Source organism: Varroa jacobsoni, unplaced genomic scaffold, assembly GCF_002532875.2.
Source record: "Varroa jacobsoni isolate VJ856 unplaced genomic scaffold, vjacob_1.0 contig00565, whole genome shotgun sequence".
NCBI classification, from domain to species: Eukaryota; Metazoa; Arthropoda; class Arachnida; order Mesostigmata; family Varroidae; genus Varroa; species Varroa jacobsoni.
Genome location: NW_019214488.1, coordinates 69,079 through 94,676, shown reverse-complemented (window position 1 = coordinate 94,676; position 25,598 = coordinate 69,079). Strand labels below are relative to the sequence as shown.

The 25,598-nt window shown below is 41.3% G+C and overlaps 1 long non-coding RNA gene across 2 annotated transcripts; it reads right to left on the bottom strand.

The window, feature by feature from the left end:
- Positions 1-18,241: 18,241 nt before the first annotated feature.
- Positions 18,242-22,876, bottom strand: LOC111271370 (uncharacterized). Of its 2 annotated transcripts, XR_002686823.2 has the most exons (3): positions 22,862-22,876; positions 22,045-22,582; positions 18,242-18,958 (listed from the first exon to the last, which is right to left on the bottom strand). It is a non-coding gene; the product is annotated as an uncharacterized LOC111271370 (long non-coding RNA). The 2 variants fall into 2 exon arrangements; XR_002686822.2 differs by lacking the exon at positions 22,862-22,876 and having other exon boundaries at positions 22,045-22,788.
- Positions 22,877-25,598: the final 2,722 nt, after the last annotated feature.

The following is a 25,598-nucleotide window of genomic DNA, read 5'->3' as shown; positions in this document are numbered from 1 at the left end:
GTATTAGATGTTGATCTTGGACATCGTCATAGAGGCTTATCCATGGATCGAGCAGACTACGTCTCAGATATAGAAAAAGTCATCCTAGTGCAAACAAACAATTTCTGTCCGATAGAGCGGCTGAGACGTTTTGGTGGCGCTCGGCATCGAATCTGTTAGGGGCGAAAGACTCAGAGATCTCCTGTGTGTTCAATCTCACTTCCATCACAGACAGGCGACTGCTTTGAATAGGAGAGGCGGGTGGCAGTGCTTCGGAAAATAGAGCTTATCAAAATCCCCAACCCTCGTCTAGATACCTTTTAATACAAGGAGATAAGCTCGGAATCATATATACGTATTTTGAGGAAATTATGTTGTGGTTTCTCGTTATTTTTCGAGCTTGAGAGTTTGAGATTTGAAGATTTTTACTCTGATAATCTACTCCGTTTCACTCTGACAATAGCGCAATACTTCGTAGCTGCTCGCTTTTACAAGACCAGGACAAAGCTATATCGTATATTTAGACTGTGCATACTAACTAGTTGAATTTAGAATTCATTTTTAAAATATTAGTTCTTCATATAAAACTAGGCAACCAACAGATTTACTTCTGTATTTTATTGGTTGGGTCGTCTGCATTTTTTACAGGTTGTTAAGGTTGATTGCGCAAATAGATTTAGTGTAGCTACCAGTGTAAATACCTTTAGCCCTAATTACTGATTTACTTCAGCAAGTTCTTCTATTCCGTATTCAGATCTGCACAGAATTTATTTAATGACATGCCTACTGGGTGCTACCCATCTAATGGCCCCTATAATGCTCTCTACAACAATCATCGATTACAACAAGGTGGTTAAAACCCTAGGGTAATTTAATGACCAGTTTAAACTATAACAGATCACTACTAGTACCATCAGTAAATAGAGAGCTTTCGATGAAAAAATGAATTTACCCTCAGCTCATTAGCGTCCCGTGCTGAAACCGTCCAGCCAACGTTCATTGTTAGCCCTAAAGAAAACGTCGGACGGAGCACAGAGGGCGAATGAACGTAGTTTAGATCTGTGAGCACGCCTCACTGACGCATGAAGCAGTCGAGAACCTAATGGAGGACGCAGAAGCGTCCCCCCAACAACGAATTGCAGCACCAGAAGCAGCGGCAGGCCTCAAGTTGCGTCCTCTAGCTGGCAATCGGCCTAGTGCACAGATTGGCTTGCTTGAACGGGAAGCAGGTTGCCTTCGCTGCGCGGCGGACCTCCGGAACACATCAAAACAAAAAGAACCCGGCTCAGCAGAAACCAGCGGGCTGCTTCGCTACCAGAAAACCAGAGGTAAGACCAACCACTACTTGACTCCTCCATGTGCGACCTAAAACAGAGAGAGCGACACGGAAATCCGCCACCAGTCCGAGTCGAGATTCCGACAGTCGACATATTATAGTAGTACCTTGTTCCAGTTGTGCCTTCGAGCGTTGTCTATTTCGAAATCTCAATTGCTTCAACCAAATGAAGATGCCCACAGTCATACAAAGCGGTTGGTTTAAATTTACTATGACCGTACTCACAATTCGAAGTCTCGCACGACGTGGAACGATGTGTTAGCTGATTACCCGCTAGGGAGGGATGAAGAGGTTGCAGTCTACGCCTTATTAATAAACGGAGCAGTTTGGACGTGATCAGACCTTTCCATCGTGTGTGTTTATATAGAAAAAAACCTTTCGTAGCTTAAACCTTTAGTCTCAAATCGTAAATGCATACTAGGATCAGTGGCGCTCAGTACTATTAGGAGATATATATGGGGAACATGTATAAAAAAAATACGTAAAACTTGTAAGTGCCATTGGGACTTCAACTAATTCCAATTCAAATTCAACGAATCCTAGCTCATTAAAGCACAGTAACTTAAATGGCCAAATCGCTGACCCACATACACTACAATGCATGTGTAACAGTGTAAAAAACAATTTGCGCTAGCCCCCCATCGATACAAATTTCCCCTCTGTCCCTGTAAAAAAGAGTTGGAGGCAAAGCGGCGATGCAAAAGCCAGCCGTAGCAGAACGAATGGATTTGTCATTAACTGCGTAAAATCAGAATCATACTCAATGAGTACAACAAAAGTAGTAGGCTGTGCGAGTTATTTAAATTAACATTCAAACAGTGAATTGGAAATGCCATTTCCAAAGTATTAATTACGAATTTACATTGGTATAGCTAAGAGCCAAATGTGAGAACTATGTATCGAAGTTACATTAAATCTGTACATCTCAGCCGGTTTAAATATCGTTTCAAGTTCAAGACTAAAAAAGGCATCTAACACTTTATTAAAAGCTTCACTCAAACAGCGCCTTATTACCTTTGAATTGAAAGACTTTCAAGATGTAAGTAGAAAACTTCCTTTAAGGTAAGCAACAGGTTCAATGAGGAACGCATTTGATGGAATGCACGAGGAGGCCGAAAACAGCTAGTCGCTTAATTATCTAGTTAGCCAGGGCACTGCCTTGGCAAATGAGCTAAAGGACACTGAGCACTCTAATGTCCTAGCAAACTAACTTAGTGAAAAATGGCCGCTCAAAGGTCGGCTGAACGATCTGGTTTTTGACGAATAGGCTGCGAAACAAGCGTTAGCATTCACTCAAAGGGCTTAAATACGCCTTGCATGTGGACTAAGGCTGTTTCCTATAAAAAAACATTTTTTAACTTCAGCCAAATTTGCTAAGACAAATTATTTGGTATTGTAAAGGGTGCAAGAGCATGATTGAGGGCTGCGCATTACTTATGACTGTCGCAACGCAAGGGTCCCCGGAACGGAAGCCAATCGCATTATAATTAAGATTGCCGCAACATCACTAAATAGTCTGTTTTCTTTAATCACAGCTATTTGCCTGTTGTTTTCATGTTTATAGTATGTAAGCCTTTTAATTATGTAGGATTTTGTAGGGAAAGACTATCGTAAAACGACACACATTTTTCCAAAGAGAAGTATCCCGCTCTGAGCATTCAGAAATCGGTATGAAAAGGATTTATTTTCTAGAACACGAGCAATTGCGGTTGATAAGATGACAAACAGTCGGGGGAAGAATCGCATCGTACTGAGAGCTTTATTAAGCCGATCCGGCTTCTTCAATAATCAGTGGATCATACATTCCAAACGAACCTACGGAAGCGACTAATGTTGCGGATACAACAAATTAGTCATCTGTGTGGTCTGTGCCTACGTATACGTACAGCTAAATGTATGACTAGAGTGAAAATTTGGGAAAAATAGACAGAAATGTTGCCCGAAAAAAAATAGCGGGCAGAATTTCCAGAATGCATCTCTATTCTTAGGATGGCATAAACATGTAGAAGCTCGGTGGGCTTCTTTCTGTCTCGTTATTCGCAGTTTAAGCAAAGTAAGTTACTGTTCCATCCATGGATCCAACTGACTCCATTTGGCATACAGCAGTCTAACGGTTCCTCAGTCTCCCAAAACCTGAAAAGCCAAAATCAAGTTGGAGCTTTCTTCCCTAGGGAAATTTAATAGTGTCTTTATACTACCTCGTGATGTTCCTCCTCAGTTAAGGCAAACCTTGCCAGCAGCTAGCAGCTCGTACGGTTTCCATTATGACTACTACCGGTTGTAGCTAACGACTGCAACCGCTTGGTGAAGCATGGCTACGCCTCTTTATTCCAATTCATTGTATAAAACTTAGTTACGATGGCACAGCAACCGGCGTAACCCAGTCCCTATTCCCACGTTCTTTTTCTTCTAATAGCGCTATTACTATCTCCGGAACGTCAATGCCGCGGTACAGCTCCATCTTCGTTCGTCCGCCTCTTCTAGCCTACTATAGCATGTAGTATAATTGGAAATCACGGAACAACTCTAGAAGACTGTGAAAAACTTCACAGTAGCAGAAATCACATCCTGCATTGAACTTTTCTCTCCTATTCGTTCTTCCTGAATAGAACATCAAATTATTAGATGTAATTAAAATCGATTTCTATATAAAGAGACTATTTCGTTCCAACCAAACGCGTTCATTTAAGCAGGCATTTTGACTGGATTTCACACCAACATTAAAACATAAGTTATTTTGCACTAATGAGTGCTTGAACTCAAATCTCGGAAAGACGTAAATCTTTTTATTGCAACCCCCTCAAATTTAGTTAACTGTCAAATTCTTTTCTTTAGCCCGCATGCCCGCCACAAGCGTAGCCTGGGAGGGGCACAGTGTACTTTTCACTGTTCACTCTCCCGTTTACTTTTTCAGCCTCGCATATACAGTGCAGAAAAGTTAGGTTATGATGAGTCACCATCTGATAACCGTCAAATAAGTGTACGCACCATAACCTCAGAAAAAGGGTGAAGAGCGACGACGGCTAGCAGGCTGCCAAGTCAAACTACTTTTGAAGCAAAATTCCACTGACTGAGCATGTTACAACGTTACAGTCGGTCTGCTTGCATTCCTATGACAACGGTCGGGTCTGACCTTTTTGTCGCGTACTACAACGGTGGCTATAGTCTGCATGTTGGACGTAGGAAACATAACCTAGGATGGGGTTCTTCCTCTCCCGTTTCCTCAAGGGGTTAGTTGGTTTTAGGGCAGAGGTCAGAACATCGCGTTCGCTTACACACACACACACACACAGACACGCACACACCCACATATACACGACACACTCGTATATATGTATATACACAAACTTCTACAGTTCCCCTTACACATGCATACTAAGAAAGAATCTCAAATTTAAATAAATTTTTTCTTTCCTGTCGTCTCGTTTTCGTGGGAAAGCTTCTTCTCGGTCTGAGCTTTTACTGCCACGATTTGAGCTCGTCGTCTTCGTTCTCATCGCTGTCGCTATCCAACCAACGCACGGGGTGGGACAGAATGTTCGCGTTGCGCCGGTGGCGGTAGCACAAAATCTCAACAGGAAGCCGACAAATAACTCCTGTTGGTGCGCTTTAAAAATACAAGCGACGGCTCGCTGAAGTGTACGACATTGAGACAACCAGTAAAAAGGGGATTCACGCGTCTTCGTACATGCTTTTCCCCCAATTCCATTTCCACCCAGCCAGCTCAACTCGACATACAAAACATGCCATGCGTTTGGGGGGCGAGGAGGCAACGGTCGCGGCCTATTTCAACTCGAACTATCTTTGTTCGCATATGGCTGCCTTTATTTGGTTTCGCTGTTGTGTTGCTTGATTTGCTTTGATCCGGTGCGGTCACTGCTGCCACCTTTTTGGAATTATAGCTCTGGAATAGTCAGCTGCTAGAAAAGCGGCTGGCTATGCATCACGCGTCATAGCGTTCAGTATCGTCGCGTGTATGTGCCCGCACCGATGGTAAAAGGCTTTTCTTGATGTTTTCAGTGGGTCGTACGCGTACGTTGTGCTAACTGGTGAGCTAAGTTGTGTTGGGCCACGGTCGTTCATAAACCGTGCCGATGTCTAACACGGCATATAGTGTAGAAGCGAATGCATTTCTGTTCACCAAGGAAAGCGTCACCAAACACACTGATGTTATATTTGCAATCGGTGCCTATTTCGTTATGACGAACCTTCAACTAATTACATAACGCTAAAATTTAAATAATAACATTTTTTGTATTTTCTGTGGATCCGTGTAACGTCTAAGGTTTGATGAAAAATTTATATTTTGTCAGCTTATTTATCAGGCCCAGCCGAATCAGTAGATTTTTTTTATTATTTGGTCCTATGCCGGACCTAAACGTGATTCACAACGATCAAAGTGCCAGAACACGGCTGTACATGATTATTTTAATAATAATAAAATTATAAATAATAATAAGAAAAGTAATGTCAGCGGATATAACTCAGCATTGGACACATATATGGGCCAAATCTAAAGCCGATACGTTTCTAGTTTGTAAGCTCTCCTCCTATCTACATTAGCAATCATACCTTTTACTTCATCTTCATCCATAATATGGACACCAACAGCTTTGATACTAAATGTCTTAACGATAAACCACAAATATAGTGCTAATATTGCTTACCTTGTTTACAATATTTGAGTCTGAAAAACTGAAAGAATTTTTTTCGCTAGGAGGTCATCAGGTCGCTAGGGCAGTTTTCGAAGGCATAAGCTACTACAGACTGGGTCCATAGGCCCAATAACGGAAGAAATTTTTATAATAAGAAATAATAATGGCTCCTTCGTAATAACACAGTAATATATTGAAACGATATAAAGATATCAGACTTCCCAGCCATTCTGTCATCCTGTTCGAGCTCGCTCAATGAATGAGGTGACGTGTCCCCTTGCCACCTCTTCCAATTCTGTTCATCCATTTCTCTACAGCCTAAGCATTGGATCCGACGTAGTCTTTCGGTCCGTTGATCACAGCAGTCTCCCGCAGCTCTTGTCTTCTATCCCTGTCGTTCAAACTCCCCTTCTGTACTGCGGGGCGCTTCTTCATGGTCCTCTCACCAGCTTGCAACATCTTCATGTCTTGAAGACATGACCCAGACGTAGAACTCGATGGAGCGATGACCTCCGACTGCAATGAAGTGGAGAGCCCTCGTAGGGGTGCCGCCTGTAAGTGTGGAAAATAAAGGGGCAATGACCAAGTAGATTGGTAGCTGGGACGTTTTAGCCTGTAGGGGAGAACGCTCTATACACACATCGGAGCCTGTGGTTCCAACATCATGACCTTTTGACAGTGCCACAGTCATGGCCGACCTCTAAAACAGTATGTAGGATCCGATTCTATAAAAGGGAGTTTCGGGCATTGCTGGACGTTACCCGTAGTTTGCTGTAAGCTCCTTGGAGGAACTAATGGCGCGTACATTTGTCGCGAGTCCTGGACTGTGCCAGGCCACATTCGACAGCTATAGGCAACCAGTGGATGGCAAAGAACACACCCAGCAGAGTGCGAAGTGTTGTGAAGACTCAGTAAACGATTAAATAGCGCAGAAAGTCGGCTCTACCAACGAACCTGACCATCCTCAAACTGCATGCGATATATAACAGGCAAATACTCTGAATCTAAGCGACCTATGGAAGCACATACGTGACTCAGCGTACATTGAATTCACATAAAGATGTGTGAATTCAATGTATTGCATAAAAAGTGAAATTAAATTGCACTCGGCAAAGGCTTGCCGATGTTTGGTTTCGGACGTGGCTATCGTCATAGTTTACATTTCGATGGGGTCAACTTGCAAAAATAGAAATTCGTGACCAACATGGCTGCCTCTCTCATCGAGTGCCTGGTTAATGTCGAATGAAAAATGAACGCATCCCGAGCGTCAGTGGCTAGCGCGGAGAGCAACATACGCCCTGGCTAGCAGAACTGACCACTAAACAGCAGTAAACTCCATTAACTACTATCTCATTCTGAGTAAGACACCTAGCCAATAGATGCCCGGTGGCCTCCGTGGCTTCTATGGCGGCAACTTTTGTCTGCTTGAGTGAGCATAACCAATAAGCTGATTCAGATTCGGATAGTAAATTAGTTCACTTGTCTGAACCACTAAAGCTCGTTTATGGTCAACCATAACTGGCCGTTTATGAATATTCTCAGTTCTCGTAAAACGCCTCTATTACAAATAGTAGCAAATTTGCTTCGTAAGCGCTACTTTTTTTTCCACCGAGAAAGAAAACAATTTCCTGAGTACTTTCTGCTTAATTAAGTGGTTGTTTCTCAAAAAATGACTCAAATTCTAATGTTGTAGCTTTGTAACTCTCGTGCTGTCCTTTTAATTTAATCCAAATTTATACGGATCTGAATTTTGATAAGTGTCTGCTATTAGATGTACTATCATTTTGAGTTCCTATCCCATATACTCCTTCACTCTTGACCGAAGACAGCATCGTGAGTTCGGCTTATGCAGAACAGGCCTGAAACTGCTGCAAATAGCGTGTGCTTGCCTGCTTTTATACGTTCCCTCTGGACTTTACTTCTAAATAAAATTAGACTACCTAATTATGCCCGGTGTTACCATTCCATGAATAAATGACATTTGCTTAAGTGAAAGGCTTTAAATGGTAACCGCAAGTAAAATAAAAACAACGTTAGGCCATTATCTAAGTTACTGGCTGTACGAAGAGTCAAGGAAGAAATTCTTCGTAACTGCATGTGTTCTGTATCTAACCTGCGCGTTTTCTCTCACAAAACTCATCGATTTTACGGTTTACTGATAAAGATCAGGTTCATATCTCGCATCCAAGTTCGTGACAAACAGTTGTAAAACGCTTGTCGCTATCTTTATGTGAAAATAAAAAAATCGATAGGTTAAATTGACCGTTACCTGTATGTAACTGTTGCTGTTCAATCTAATATTTTTAATGAACGGATTGATAGGGGCAAACATAGATGGGGTGACTTTTATGTGTGGTCTTGCACGATTATTCTCATAAGGTATTAAAATGTTTCATATATAATATCGGTACTTTTTAGGTCGCTCCCACACCAGAGGTCAGAGGCACCCGTTAAATGTTTGAAACACGCCGGCACCAGCATATCCACTATTAGGTAACATCGTGGCTGGATATTCTTTGTATACGTGTAGTTACATATAACATTTCACACACTGTCTATATTTTTCTATAACAGTTTCTTTATCCATTACAGCAGATACAAGTGTTTACTAGACCACGAAAAAGGTCTTCTTCCGGTAAAGCCATATATCTCGCCTGTACTGGGTTTTATTCAACACATCATAGACCTAGTTGCTTGTTAAATGTATAGTTTTTGAGAACAAACCCGACCATTATACTTTCCACGAACTCTACAAAGGTGGGCCTGTGCGTATCTTAGGTCATCTTGATGCGCTACCCGTAAGGCCTTCGGCATATTGTCGACAATGAGTAATATTAGCGGCACTTTCATTACTCCTTAACATCGTAACAAATTGATGCTAATAATACATGTTATATCCAATGCAGATCTCATTGCTGATTTAGTAAATCTATTTTGCCAACGCTAGATGCGAACCCCCGTCCACCGGTTTCAGTTTATCACACGAAATCATGCAAGTAGAATTTATTAAATACACTACTAGAAGGTAATGGTTGCGATTGAACATTTCACACACCTAGCTTGGAATCATTGCGGAACGAAAGGAGACATAACTCACTGATTCTATGGGTTATATGGGAAAGCTAATCGACATCCGGCTGATACCTGCCTATCACTAAAAAAGTTGACACTTCAGCTCTCTCTGGGAAGAAAGCCTCGCCTTTGCATGCGTGATTTATTGTTTGTAGAATTCTGCATGGAAAAAGTTGACCTGTTGTAACTTTTTAGTAGGTGCGCGAAAGGCAGCTTTCACTAGATACGCACTCAAATCTGCGTTGCTGTTTCATAATAGCTGCTCACTGAAGTCAGCAAGCCGGAAGTAATGACTAAACGAGTGTTTTTTACCGAATAGCAAGCGGATGCCCCATGTACATTCTCGCAATACATTCATAAGGTTAGCCCTTGATAGGTATATTTTTATCCAAATATTTCTAAGAATATGCTATGTAGAGAAGATCATAAAAAGCATACTCGGTCCTAATCGGTTTATCTAAACCTGGCGGACTTTGTGCTGACTGCTTGGTTATTTGCATTTGGTTATCCACGCAGAGCATAATCTGCTCTCAGTGCGTTTTTAATTTGCTGAAATTTAATTGCTTTGCTCGGGGATACGCTAGTTCTCTCAATGATAATTAACCTGGTAAACTTTTATTTCTAGTAAATCCAGCACAGAATAAAGCCTCGTTAGCACCTCGAAGAGACTTAGCAGCTGTTATACATTGGGTTCAATGCAACCCATTCGCTTGCATTTGTTTCAGGGGGAAACGGTATCCGATAAATTTCTCTTAATCACATTAGCACCCCAGAATTCAACTTGTCTTTGTTTAGGTCTAAGAACTATCTCCGACCGTACATCCGACCGATGATTTAGTAAAACATCATACGTACCTTTTATTTATCATATCTGCTCTATATAAACAATAATCACCTTACTAATACAAGCGTATCTATCGTACAACTGCAAAGAGGCTTAACCAAAAAATTACCCTAAAGGCAAATCCTAGTTTTTACATACTGTCTCCCGCAACCTGATAGATACGTAGACTTGAACCCCAGCTACCCACTAAAACATCTACACAGAATCTACGTAGAAGTGGAGATGGTCGTAGCGCTCATACGAGAACGGCAGCAGTGCTGGTGGTGGTGATAATATCTTCTTCATATATTCTTTTCGTCCCTCTCGTCCCCCAAGGATTAGGTTTCAGCCCGCAACGTGAGAGAAGCCCACTGCTTTTTCTATGTATATCAATAGATGAACGCAGTGCCTCCAAGAATATTTTTAGGAAGAACTAATTTCCTGCTTCGTCATGCACTGATCTGATAATGGCAATAATAACAGTGATAATGATGACAAGGACGAAAATAAAAAACTATGGAGCGTGGCTGAAAAAATCGAAAAATATCTGTAAACGCAGACACCCATATATGTATATATATAGGAGTTGTACACAAAAACAAATAGGGTGAACGAGGCACAGGCGAGATGCAGGATCAAACATCAAATCGAAGCGTTCTTTGTACAGCTACGTTAAGTAAACTTAGAGATTAAACTCGTAATTACCTTGTGACTGACTCCGCGTTTGTTATCGTCTTTGTCTTTAACCAGGTGGCGCTGCTGTCAACTTCTCGGATCCGCCGATGACCGGGACGCGGCAAGTAATAAGTGCATCCAAATATAATATGAAAACACAAAACATTATATAAATAGAACTCTACTTATCATAACGTAATGAAATATGGCAGTTATGGTGAATAAAAAGTTGATTTTACAAAAGTTTTATTGTTCGAAGGATTAATCGTATCTGAAAAGTTATGAAATCTAGTTTTTAGTAGAAATCTAGACACAACCGTCAAACTAATACGCAGTTTAATAAAATGCTTATTTAACTTAATTTAAATTATAATAATATATAGAAAGCTATCACATCTGTGATTAAGTTAAAGGAATGAATTTTTTTGGATCCGGTACAGATAAAATATATGCAGACAGAATTCACGAACTGTTCTATTTCTCACCAAATCGCTTTAGATAGTTTTGCCTCGGACATAACCGTAGGCACACACAACTTAAAATTATAAACCAGTTACGTTAGTGCGCATTGCTAGCCTACACCTAAGTTTAATCACACTATATTCTTTTAAATTTTATCAACAGATACAGTAGGTCGCAAGGTATGGCTGTATGGAGGGCGAAGCTATATGGCTCTGTGGGTCCACTAGTGATCATCGACCAAAGATAAATATATATTAGATTTGTGTCGATGATGTGGTGGCAGATGGAGATGGTATTGATCTCTCTCTCTCTCGTCTCTTATAAGAAAGATGGTCTCTTAATGTACTCACGAGCAAAGGGACGATTCCGAAGCGGGAGGACCTAGCGCTCCCGGAATGTTGAGCCTCGGCTGAACGGCAGAATTGACGCCGGTCGGGTGTGGGACTACCGTCGACCCGTTTTGAGCCACAAATTCAATTTCCTGTTTCCGTTTTGCTCAGACGCTTCCTAGCACCGTAGGACTTCTTGACAGATTGCGAGTCCTCTAGGCGGTGGTCATACTCCAGGTGAAAAAGGCACTAGAGAAATACAGCAAAGATGAGGGAAAAGAGAAAGAAAGAAAAGAGACCGACAAGTTGTCTATTCGGTCGGCTTCGTTGGATTTCACGGAAGCTTCTGTTCAGTAACTCGTGCCAATTGCTTCTTGCCACAAGTCGTAAGCAAGCGCACTAAAGATCCTCTCAAAGCTTCATTTTCACTTTTTTAATGATCGAGCTTAGGAACAGACTATTAAGATATGTACGCTGCTAAGCGGACATAATTTCTTCTATACTACTTAAATGTACGCTTTTATAGTGAAATTAAGAAGTAATTGATATGATTCGTAATGTAAATACTCCGGACTATTCGTATAGGTGGTAAACACGTGAAAGCGTGGTAACCGGTGTTTGCTCGAGCTTTATAATCGCATATTTAAAGGCAGCTGCATACTTAGTATGATAAGAAATGATGTACGGTGATCTTGACCCGAGAGCTTTTAATTACTCAGTATTTGTCTGATACGGAAGTTTTTGACCCTAGCTTATAGGGGGGTTTGTGGAAAAGTTGTTGGGGGTGCAGTGAATTAGATTTCGCTGAAAAGTACTTTGAATTTTTTTCTTCAACAAAAAAAAATGCTGTGTAGGGAATCTTTTTAGTACAGTCGGAGAATGATCAATGAGCTGAATGGAAATATATATATATATATGCGCGCAACGAAAAACAACGTTGGCCAAGAGCGAATGGCGATAATATGTGTAGTCGCTAGTGATATCTTTCGTGTACAAAAATAACGGCAGCGGCAGGCCTACGACTCGTGTCTATAACTTATTAGCAGTTAGTATTATTTCGAAGTAAAAAACACCTGGTCCGCAACGAAGGTTACTTCATGAAAAGGCACCAAGCCAGACGTCAACCATCAACACAAGTCTGACTTTGTTCTACTTAATTGTTCTTTGGTCTACGTCAGCTACGTTCTATTTATTGAGAAGTAGAATAACACTATTTTGTGTGGAACTTTTACCTACGTACATTTTTGCTGTATTCATTCGAAGTATATTCATTTTTGCTGTTGGATTCAGTCTGTCCAGAGCTACCCATTAGCACCGAGAACTATTTCCCTTATGTAGAATGCTATAATAAATTTCTTAAGCTTTAAAAACAGTAGGAAAATATAGTCTTCTTTTTATATTAAGTGAGGAGTGAGTGACAGCCATATCTAGGGAGGCTACGTATCTCGTGCAGCTTTAAAAGATTTAACCCGCGTGGAAACTGATGAAAAAAATACACAAGAAAATAATGAAGAAAAGACAAGACCAGAACCTCAGACAAGCGGTAAACGTTGTTATGCTGAGATGTGTTTATGTGTGCCTCTATCGAATCTGTTTTTACCTATTCGCATGTAACAGCTAATTTTCGTATACGTCTGTCGATAGTTGTAACAAAAAACGCGAGGACCAATTGAGTTAAAGTATCAAACAATTTTACGAACAAATCTTTGAATGATCTTACATTCTAATGACGAAAACACACCTCGAGACGTTGGATATTGCGGAAAACTATAAAATAAATTCGCTCATGAACCAATGGAGTTTTTAGCAAAACAAAGTATGCTTGCTAGCTTGATCTGTGTACGGCGTTCATGGTAATAATCAAGTAATATAGGTAATAAGCGCACTCAAAGAGGTTAAGAATCTTTTCAAGTTTGTATCTTGGAATGAATTTCGATGTTCTGACGATGGTTGTCTATTTCGAAGGCTAAAGGGATAGGACGGTTCGATGTGAGCGTAATGACGGGTCCACCAACTAAACTTCCATATCTAACAATGATGGTGAAGTTCTCGCAAATGGAGTATAGTTTTTTGGATTGCCCTGGCCTCTAACAAGAAATGGGAGAAGTCACCTGGTTAGCTATGCAGTGTTAAATGTGTCCAAAGGTGCGTTCTTATCGCTAGATGACAAAGGATAAAAAAACATTATCGTCATTACGTTGAAAGCTGTGTTACACCACTTCAGCTACCTACCAATACAGATTACGCGCTGCTTTTCCTTTCCCATGCCTAGCTTTTCTTACAGATTTAAACGAACGTCAATATTGAAACGTTTCGATAGATAGAACGTAAGCGAACGATATAATTTGCTAAATAAGCCTAACCGTTTGCGGTCTTTAGATATGGCTAGTTACAAAAGGCAAGATCAGCAAATGTATAAGCTGTACCAAATATATATCCGAAATTTTTTTAGGGTAAACCATCTTATATTTCTCTAAAATTCTTCCTCTTAACATTAAATGCGTAAGAAGAAATTATATAAATTCCTAAAATAAACCTCGAGCATTTTACTTTTTTAGAGTAAGAGTGACTTACGTACTGCTTTTTCTTGCAATTGGACTGGGTGGTCTCACGTCTAAATTTTACCAATGGGCAATAATGGCTTGTATCAATTATTGCTGTTTCATACAAACTAACGTCCCTTAAGTCTTCAACACCTAAACTCGTAATCAATGTCTGCGACGTCGCAAATTAGAAGTCTAAAAGCCTGACTAGACGTATCACTGTTATCGTTCATTTCCGTACCTCGAAGTATGTGCAGTTGGATCCTGCAATAGTCTATCATAATTTGACGCAAAAGAAAAATCAATAAGGCTTTTGCAGTTGATTCAGTCTGTATTTATGTATCTGCGTGTGTATTTCGGCTGAGTGCGGGTCTGTTTTATATCAGGTTTGAGATACGGAGCCCGACTCCATCTTCGCTTGCTTCGCAGTCCCTGCTACCCGGCTCATAAAATGGTTACAGTCTGAGTGAGACTTGGGAACACCGGTTCTTTCGGTATCTACAGTCCGTCCTGCAGCGGGGTCCACCTTCAGAACCTTGCCACTCCTGCCAGTCGAACTGCCGAGTAGAATTGGCTTGCTTCTGAAAGCTAAGAGGGCTACCATTCGACTAAAAATTTTATACGGAGCCAAGCTGTAAAAGTAGTCAAATAGCTTCACGTAGGAGCTTTATAAGAAAAGTCTACCAGGTTAAACTGAATAGTGGAATACATCGCGTTAGGAAAAGCAAATGGAGGCATTCGCGTTGTTTTCAAGGACATCGGCATTCGTCCTCGTCTAGATCATTAGCGTTAAAGGAGAATCAGGACATCACAAGCAGCTAAATATTATTAAGCCATTAAATACAGATGAAAATGACGCGTTATATATGTATTCAGTATTGTCTGAAGGCATAATACAAAGTTGTCGTTTGCAGATGCTCAAACGTTATAAGAAATGGATTTCCTTTCTCTGCTAGGGTACTGTGATCAGTTCATTCAAACCACAAAATTTACTTTGGGTTCAGCTGTCCAAAGATGGCCGTGTCGGGAACAGAGAACAGCATTTTTGACATTTGTGTTTCGTATTTTTCAAGGTCGGACAGCCGCAAAAGCAAATCAGAATATTTGTTCGGTGAGGATTCAGTCGCTAAGACATGTAGGCTTATCCAACAATTGTCCTCCTTCAAAGGTAGTTATTCTTGAACGTATTGGAAAAGTCGCGTTCTTTACGTCCACAATGCCCTTTCGAAATTCGGCGAATCGCTTTGATGCAGTTGTCCTCAGTTTCGCTGGCTTCTTCGTCATACACGCCATACCGATCTCGGATTGTCGGGCAGATTTTACACTTTAGCAGAAAATGAATAAGAATTCTCGAAAATGATATTTTTGTCGTTCTTGGCGTACGAACCCAAGATTATCCCTTACAGTCTGACAAAAAAACTATGATGACAAGCTTGCAGAAAATAGTGTACGTGCTTTCCGACAAAATATTCTGACTCTTGACCTTTGGTAAACGAAAGATTAGAAAGAAGGGCAATTTTACAACATCCTCAAGGCAGAATCCAGTCAACAAAAAACGACACTTACAAATAGGGTTGAATATACAAAACCTCTATTTGTAAAGCGCATATATTAACGACACTTTCAAAATCTCATAATTTCGAAGACTGAGCAATCACGAACAAATTCTAAGCAAGGTGCTTTACAAAACGAGAAAGGGTTTACAACAAACAGACGTATCGGGTCTTTTCCTGTCTCACTTAACCATATTTCGTTGCTCGAACGATGAAGTGAATCTCCCGCTGTGTTCTCAATTCGTGAGTTTTTCGTATGTTGTCCGCATATGCTTTTCCTTTTCCTTGTCGTCCCCTTATTGCACCTCACGGCTCCGACGATCCGTATTCATGTGCGCTGTACGAGATATCCCTTTGTACAAGCCGGGATGTCCGAGTCGAAACCCCGACCCCCTTTCTATTGGATCAATTACTAGGATGCCTTCGGCAGTGCGGTGGTGTGAATATGGCACAGATCGTTTGTACTAGCTTTTTCTGCTTTGTTAATGCAGACTGCTGCTTCAGCTTTCTTCTTCAGACGTCTTGTGACTGTGAGTTCTCCCTGCAGCTCACTTGCGTCTCGCTTCTTTATACTGGCGTCACTTTCTTCAGGATGCTCAGTTCATGGATGCTGGTGTCTAGTGAAGGCAGCCAGATCCTTGCGAATCAGTTTGCCGCTTCGTCGGGATTCTTGCGCGATTTTTTCTCTTGCTGCCTCTCCCTGTAAATCCGTCTCTTTTTCGTTGTCTTTCTTACGCGAACACAAACAGCATCGGTTCAAGCCAGGGTGCAGGAAAGCGCCGTCCACCATCGGGAATCTATAACTGCGCCGGCGTTACTGCTCCTACTGCGTCTACCACTCAATTCATTCTTACACTTCTGCGCGCAGCCCCGGGCGGCGACGGAGACCCCTCGCCTCGGCTTTTCTGCCTCCCCGCCGCCTGTGATCGTCTGTCTGTGCATCCATCCACTGACAGAATGCATAATATATCACTGACTCTTATCCATGAGGATGACGCAAGCTGCTTGCAACTCTCACTAGCTTCTAGCGAAGGGCTTCGGCCTGAAGGCCATCACAGGTTACGACGGCTCTACCTCATCGGCCGAATCCAGGCGCCGAAAGTGTTTGCGCGGGCGAAAGAAGAGAGTCAGAGGGCAGATACCGAAGCTGTGGAGTCCGGCAGCTGAAGAAACTGACAGCGATTGGGTTTCTCGACCAGAGCCCACAATTTGCTGGTCTCGGCATCAGAATCCCATATCTACTATAGTAAGCACAAAATGGACAGCCTAGTGACCTGAATCCGGCTCTGGTATCCCATAGCGAATGAACGGCACTTGCTGTCTAAGCTATGATGTCAATAGAGATCTTATATTAGATATCTCAGCGGATATCAACGGAATAAACAACACGAAATCAGGACCAAGGCAGGGTGAGTCGCGTCACCTTGGGTCGCTCAGAAAATTGGAGGCCGATGGTTAGCTGGGGTTTTCTTGCTCGGTGATCGGTGGTGAAAAGGTCAAGTCCTTTTTGTTGTTGTTGTTGTTGTTGCCCTTGCTGTCGATGTTATTTTTCGTATAGCAAACTCTCACTTTTTCCCGCTCCGTTTCTTGTTTAGGAGTCAAGCCATAGGCGGAAACCAACGGCAGTATCGCCGAGGTCGAATGCAGCAGTCAAAACGATTACTGAATCAGCTGGTGAATGCATAAATGTTCCATCGAAAAGCCACACACTGTCTTTTCGGAAAGAATAACTCGACGGGCGGCAATGGCCAAGCAATCGTATCCCCTTCTGACCCCTTTCTCGCTAGGTCTAGCGATCACCGGATGATTCATCAGACTATCTACTATGGACGGCTAGTCAGATATTCGAAGGACAGATGCACCTTTCCAATGTCAGCTTCATGTATCATAGCACTGCACTTGAGTTAATGTCTATTAATTTAATAGAGACGGTCATAGTAATGTTTAAAAACAACACACTGACAGACCGTATATGCTAAAGAGATTTTCGCTGAAAATCGAGAGAGGTATGATGATTTTTTTGGCGTATTCCCAGTGTCTCAATGGTTGGCAACTGTACTCGACTAGCGTCCCTGGACACTCATCATTCGTCAATAGCGAGCGTACCCGTACAGGTCTGAATGAAGTTAATCGATACAAAAGCGTGTACTTAATTACAATCATAAACGCGATCTATTGATCACTACAATTTGTATTAGAGAAACAATGAATAAGTGGCAATCACTTTAGTCATCGAACAATTATGCTAAGTAGAAAAAATGTGTGCAGTTACCTGTACATACTTGTACCCCGCTTCTTGGTCAATAGATTTAGTAATCTGTTCGCATAAGCGATCATACGACCCATGTGAAGCTTTTTCATCGTCCATTTATACGTCTGCTTGTGAAGAAAATTAGGCCATTTGTCTGCGTGGCGATTTCATAATCAGACATTTACGATGCTACCTGCTTTATAAACGATACCTGCATAACAAACAGCGAATGTAACATCTGAACTCCCCTCATCAGTAACGACTGGACGAGTCTGCTCGATCTTCAAGTTACCGTCTACGTTGATCTAAACGCAATCGTCAATTCTGCTACGATCATTCCAATGCTAACCCGATGGTCTTCTGCGGGAAATACATTCGCAAAGGGAGTAAATACGACGAACTATCTAACACTATTAGATACGCCTATTTAATATGTATATCATTCTTCGCCGACAACCTTAGAGTTGACGTTTCTACGGGGTTCAGATCTTGTGCAAGCCGCGTAATTATTGCCAGCAACGACGTGAGACGATACGCACTCACGACAAAAACACACGAAAAAGTTTGTTATAAACAAGGATAATGAATTTATTACCGATATCTTTCAGTTTCAAAACAGCCATTGGTATTCATTTCGCATTTCGGAACTTGCCGGAACAATACAGGCTGATCTCTGCCATATGAATCTGTTCGTAGCCCTGAAGAACGTCGTCATGCTATCGCGCACGTTTTTCTTCGACTATAAATTGATCTCCCTTCATCAGCACCAACAAGCACTGGTTGAATTAGGCATACTGCGTTTTTTGACGTAGCAGATTGCTTTGCCATTCCCCTCTATGCCGCTACTCGTATACTTTTTGTAGGCATTCTGAGAGGAAACATTCTCAAGGCGCTTTTAGCAACGTGCACCAGAAAATGGCCAGACCGCCTTGAAAATATCAGCTGTCTAGTTTATATATTACTAGGCTATTTTTCAATCATACAGTGAAACGTTATTGAAAACGGTGATGTACGTCAAGGCTGCATAGCTGAATTCGATGTTATACGCTATAGATTGACCCGCCAAGCCGAAAATCAATTTGCTCAGTTTTTTGGCAGACTGAACGCTTAAACAGCACACTGACAGGCAGGACTGTGTCAGGCGTCTGCGAGAACAATATCGATTTTAATTGAACCTTGGCAGGGTACACAGACTGTACTCAAACAAGTTCAGCTGTTCGCCAGTCATCTTACAGCGGCTAGTGCTAGTAGTGCACGGTAGCCAATCGCCGGGATTATTCCTGAAAAGCAGGATTTAAAGGTTACTAAACGAATGAGTGCTAACCTGGCATTTCCACAGCGCAAATATGATTACTAAAAAGATCTAGACAAGCGAAAGTCGAGGATCCTAACGGTACTAATTTTTTGCGTTTGACAAAATAACTTCTGGAGGTTTCTGCTCCTTTTTTTTTTTTCGATAACACGATTATTGAATTTGAATAGACGAGCCGATACGTGTAGGGTTCGACAAAGATAGCGCGGGACTCGGACGATTTCTGCCGTCCAATGGACAAATGTGTACTTTCGACAAAACTAAAAAAATGCAGAGAATAATCTGCAAACAGAATAAGCAATAAATGGATACCGCACGACAAAACGTTTCCGGTATATTGGAAAGTATTCTAACTAAAGTTTACTTTAATCAGTATTTAAAGTTAGGAGGTAAATGCCTCCATGATATGATGGACTGGTAGTAATAATAATTATTTCTAGACATCTTTACAACCAACTGTGTTTTGCATAGTTGCTCTTCAATTAACTATATAAGATTACTATTATAATATTAATTATTATTATTATAAAATTATTTTCGATTTCAAAAATCACCAGTGTTATCTTTAACCGCGAGGCCGATACTTTTTAAAAATTCTACGCGAACTGACGCAACCAAGTGAAACTTTAGTCCACAATACTAGCAGCGATGGTAATATTGCAGCTGTTCCATTACCAAATAGTCTAACGATAATTAACGTATACTTGTTAATCGGGTCCTTTTCCTAAAAGGTGTGGCCTAAAGGTTTAGGTAGCTGAACTCCATGCAACCTATGAGAACAATCTGTATAGGATTTAGGTCGGCTGATATCTAATTGACTGAATGCTACAGCTTCATTTAAATATCTTGTTTAAATGTCGTACACTCTTCAGACAGCTGTCGTACAGACGCTGCAGAGCTTGTGGTAAGACTAGCTTGTTTATAGGTTTTATTGAGATGTCATTATAACGGATATATAAATGACTGCTAGCGCGCCATCCGCACTTGCCAAAATTGATGGGTCGTTTTTTAATTTTGTATCCAAAAAAAGCCTACCTGGACAACATCGGAGAATACTCGGCTTTTACGTCATCCTCTCTAAGGAAATATCTCTACAATGCTGTTTCTAGATCCTGATAAATATCAGACATATAGAAAATGATCACAATTCTAAGATTACTTAATTTTACAAGGTAGTGCAGAGCGGAGAATAGCTTCATCAGAACACAAAAGCAAATCAAGGATTATTCCGGCACTTGGATACACAATATCAATGAGCGGTTGCCGGAGACCATTAAGAGAGACGAAATCCAGAAGCAGTGTCTCCTCATACTGTATATGAGTCAGGCAACTCTTCATTGGAACGCATGAAGGTCTAATCCAGAGTTGTTTGTATATACTGTGCGTGTACACATTTCGCTTTACTCTCGTGTATCTTAAATTAGGGATTATCCATACCAGCAGGACTGCGATCGGCACCTTCGGCGCCAGTGACGTTCGCAGCAATTTAACAGAGTTATTTATTTTTTACCATAATGCTGGTATAAACAAGTTCAGAGCTTTTATAATGTGGCTCAACAGAAAAAACTTAATTTCAAGTTTTGAAAACATGATTAATTTGTCGCCCACTATCATTTCGACAAATGAAACACGCGCCACTTAAAAAGAGTTCCGCGTAAAAGATTTTCTCTGCCAGCCAAATCTCCATCATAACTAAAACACCAATTCACATACCGGCCTCCGTATACGCTAGCATAATATTATATATATAATTATAAGCGAGCGACCTCGTGTTTAGATAAACACACTCGCTGCAAAATATCAACAACCGTCATTAGACATTACTGTATATCACTGTATAGATTGGTTGCGGAGGAACCTTTTAAATTTTCTGAAATTAACTAACGCTTTTCAAATTTTTAATTATCACGCCCGGCTTGCTTCGACCTTCCACCTACTACAAAGTTTGGCCTTAACGGGTATTCACTGTTGATTAGACGCGCTGGCTGTTTGTTCTGTGTAGACTTCATCGGCGACAATTGACCTCCTATCCGTGAACGATTTCAAGAGTTATGAACCTAAGATGACAGATTGGTCCTAGGCCGATCGGGAGAACTATGTCTGCGTCTCGTAGCTGATCGATCAGCGACAGTAGCATAAGTCATAACTCAGGCCCCACCACCCCAAATCCGAGAAATAACTTTAGAACCCTGCATTTGCCGGGGACACTTTATTTCGAACAGTTGTGCCCTCTCGCACAATGAAATACGTGCTTAGTTAAGACAACGCTCAGCTGACGTAGCACTTGCGTGCTTGTTGTAAAACGCGAGGGTAAACAAGTGTCTTGGTTTAAAACTGATCTTCTCAAACACGCTCATCGCAAAAAACAAAGATAGCAGCTGCCGGGCGAGGGCTAAGACACAAATCCTAACCCTAAAACGGTCCCGTTACGCATGTTTAGGGATCGTTAAGGGCCCAGCTTCTAATTACGTTAAGAATACATAGCTATTTCAGATTTGTATTCGCCATTCAAATCTATCTGTATTCTTACAGATTCTTACAGATCTGTATTCTTAAAGAATTTTACCCTCATGCATGCAGATTCTGGTACAATAAACAAGATCTTTATGGAAACGCGTCCGATGCTACTAGAGGTTAGAAGCCAAACATACCTTTCATTGGGGCGTAGTTCACAAGCTGATATTTTATCAAAGTCAATATTGCGTGTACTGGCTCTAACATTTTTCCCAATAAAGCAAATTTTAAAAGAGATCAATTGGTATTACCCGTACGCTTCAGGAAGAACACGGCTTTTGAAAGAAATTATACCATTTTAAGTTCTACTTTTATAATATTACCAGAAACTGCGGCAGAAAAATATCTGCGCGAGTATCACATGCACGCTTGCACAAAGTGACGGCCGAATATCACAGTAATTCTTAGTCTCACCTTTCCTCATGAAAACCTAGTTATATATTTACGCTTTCGTAATAATATTACAGGTCAATTAGCCCGTGACATAAGTTATTTTTATATTACAGTCATCTATTACGTATTCAACTACAAACGTATTACGATTTTTTCAGCAGAGACGATTACAGTTCGTTGTGACGCAACGTCCATTGGCATGCCAGGGACGGGTCCACGTAAACCATGTACACCTCACTTAGACGCACGAAACATACGCATAGACGTGCATGGGCAAATGCGCGTTCTTGGGTCGGCCAGACAGCAGGGCACAGCAGCTCTTTTTCCTCTTCTGTCTTTGACTGTACGTCGTACGCACTAGTGCAGTTTGTGCGCGGTACGCGGTTGACAGTGATGGAATATCGCAGAGTACCGCCTTCCTCTTGGGTTTCCCCTCGCGTCGCTGATCGTGATCTCTCATTCTTGCCGTCGTTCTGTTCCTGCCGCTGTCTAGGCTACTTCCTTCTCAATCGTGTTTCCCCTCTGCACCTTTCGCCTCTCTGCTTTAGCGTCCCCTGATGACTCAACTCGTAGTTTCTCCTTCCAGACACAAGCCATCTCGGCCCTTTGCGTTAGCCGTCGTGCCGCTCAAGCCGTGCTCAAACTATCTGTCTTCCTCATTCCCCCGCTTGTGAGTAGCAAACACCTGGCCGCACACGCACACATACACCGTCGTTAAGAGTAAGACACCCCTAGCGACTGCACACAACCAAGTGAATCGAGTACTAGTTGGATGGCTGAGTAACAAAGAACGGAAGAAAAAAACGATGAAAAAAGAGAAGTGTCTGAATATAGGGACTAGCGACTGTAGTAGCGTAAAAAGAAATAAGGATTGACGTTGGGGGTAAGGGAAACAAGGGGTTTCCGAGCTTGCGCGATAATTCTGTAAGGGATCGGGTAAAGCTTCTGGGCAACCTAGTAATACCTTGTAAGGACACGTAAAAAAAACTGACGCTTGTTTGGCTCTGGAGACGGGTTTCAGAGGCTACCGGTGATTGTCCCAAAATAAAGGAGCAGTTAAGCGAAAAAGGTGTACATTTTTTTATTGCGAGTGACTCGTTGGCGACGGATGGAATTCTATTGAAAAAGCCAACTGAATGTCGCTGACCCCACGTTTATGCCGACATTCGAAAACGTTGCGGGTATCGTATAGTTGGTTGTATCATATCCAAAAAGGTTGCCATAGCTCAGTGACAAGGGTTTGGAGAGGGGTGCAAGAGAGAAAGGGAAAGTCTCAGTCTCAATACAATAGATTGAAAGGCTGCGCAGGTATATCACACTCGCGGATGCCCCACGAGTCGAAGGCGCTGGCCGAGGCAGGCGGCATGGTAACTGAACTAGCATGGTAGCTGAATAGGCATGGCAGGTAGAAGATAAAAAAGGCATGTGCAACGGCTTATTCAGATAAAACTGTTAGAGTGTGGTAGTCTACGCTGAACAGAATGAAAGACTGTTTTAGATATAGAATGAAAAGGCGTCGAATACAGCATATTACATACTGGACAGCAAACAATAAAATAAAAACAATTATAACATGAATTTCGTTTCTGACTTCTCTACTGTAATTGTCAGTTTGATAGGTAACAAACGACAGGCTACGTTACCTGAATGAAACCTACTTGGTCGATTTTGTTCTACTTTGTTTCAAACCGTTTAGTAGTGATACCTTCCCTAAAGCCTCTTTTGTTAAGTAGGACCAATTGATAGAAGTGAATGCATATTCAGAGACGATACGAATCACGTGCGTGGTGTTTTTCATTTAGGCACGTAGAACTCATTTTACAGAAGGTCTATTAAAGAGATTAATAATCTATTTACAATTCTAAAGGTACTTAATTCGTCGGTCTCAGATAGGCCTAGTGAATCGTAAAACCCTTAGGGTCACAATTATAATATGATAGATTTATCTAAGCTTTCCAACCCACAAGGTGTACACCAATTATTCGTAATCCATACACGACAACTTGATTCAATGCTCTCCAGTGAATATTTCCATCAAAAAAAAATCAGCTTATATGTTACTGGAGAATGTGGTACGACATTAAGCTATTCTAGTGCCGCGCAATAAAATAATCGAAACGGTCGTCAAGGGGCCTGACAACGGAGCTGAGAACGTCTTCTAGGGGAAAAATTCTACAGAGGTCAATTAGAGGAACGTGTATGGAATATGCGTAACTATTATAACCAACTCTCAAGGTTGCTTCTCTTAACTCAAAAGCCGTAAGCAATCAACGGTCAGGCCACGGACAACTTCCAGCGTGTTGCAGGAAAATTAAAAAAAAAAAAGTATTTTTAAACGAAATGTGTTTTAGTGCTGAGGGGTCGATATTGATTGACACGGTTTCAGTCAGCTGGATGATAAGATCTTGAACCGCAACGTCTGAACGGACACAGGCTTTCCAATAATGGACTACTTAACAATTTAGGTTGATAGAAAAATTACGTTTTTATTATTCATAACATTATCTTTGAGTTGGGCGCATTTTAGATATACTCGATAAGCCCGCGTAGATAAAGGCAGTTGGAACGCACCCCTAATACTAACTACATGCAGGTAACGACGAAATCTGATATTATCGATGACAGATAAGCACGGGTTTATCTACTAATAGAGACGAGGATTATACCCATAAACTAAACGAAAAACCCATAGAACAGGAACACAGCAAAATAATCCAAAGCCAGTAGAGCTTTCAAAGATGCATAACGGTTTCGGTTGTACAAATGTTACGCTGGCCTGTGCCCGTTGCAGCTTTATTGCGAGAACCAAACAAATTGCATGCTGAATAGTGTCTTATATAAATAGGAACAAAACTGATCTACAGTCGAACGCGTAAGGTAAGGCTTCTGCGTGCAGTAGGATAAAAACTGAGAAACATATAAGCGTATGGCAGATCGTGCTGTCGCAGAGGCTGTAATTCTCGTCCTTTATGTCGTTTTTCCTCAATGAAGCAAACCTTCGATGAAAAAAACAGAGCTAGATGGTGGAAAATGTTCATAACCACAAAAGTGTTCCAAGTATGACCCACATGTGGACATTCTGTAGTAAGTTGATGATCCGCAATGAAAAGTGAGCAAGATCGGGTGGTTAGATGCTTTATTTGCTATTGCTATGTATGTATGTTAGTAGAAAAAAGGGTCCCAGAGCGAATTCCGCCTGCAATGTGTCCAGGCCCAAAAGAGAAAACTTACTCAAGGAGCAGTACAACTGTGAATTAGTGAAAATAGGTGTGGTAGAAGATCTGGTATAATACAAATGGTTCAGAAATAAAAATTTCAAGTATCGCTAAAACAAGAAAGGGGAGATATCCACAGAAAGGGCTGTATGAAACGAAGATTGAATTAACAAACTATCAGCGGGAATCTTTTTAAAATAGTGGCTAGATTGGCTGGCAAGTATAAATGCCGGTGTGACACCGATCGTGTTGGAGAACATAAATATTAGTAAATGTTAGCGAAAACAGCAGGGAGCGGCGGATCTCTCTAATATCATACCCTTGTTAATTAGTATTTATTAGCATATACTTTTTATTGTCCTGTTTGAGTGCAGTATTGCAAACACAAAGATATATTGATTATCACTATAGGTAATCATATGAGGTAGTTCGGATAGTTTGAATCGCTCCTCTTTTATATACTACATAAGCCATTATATCTTCATA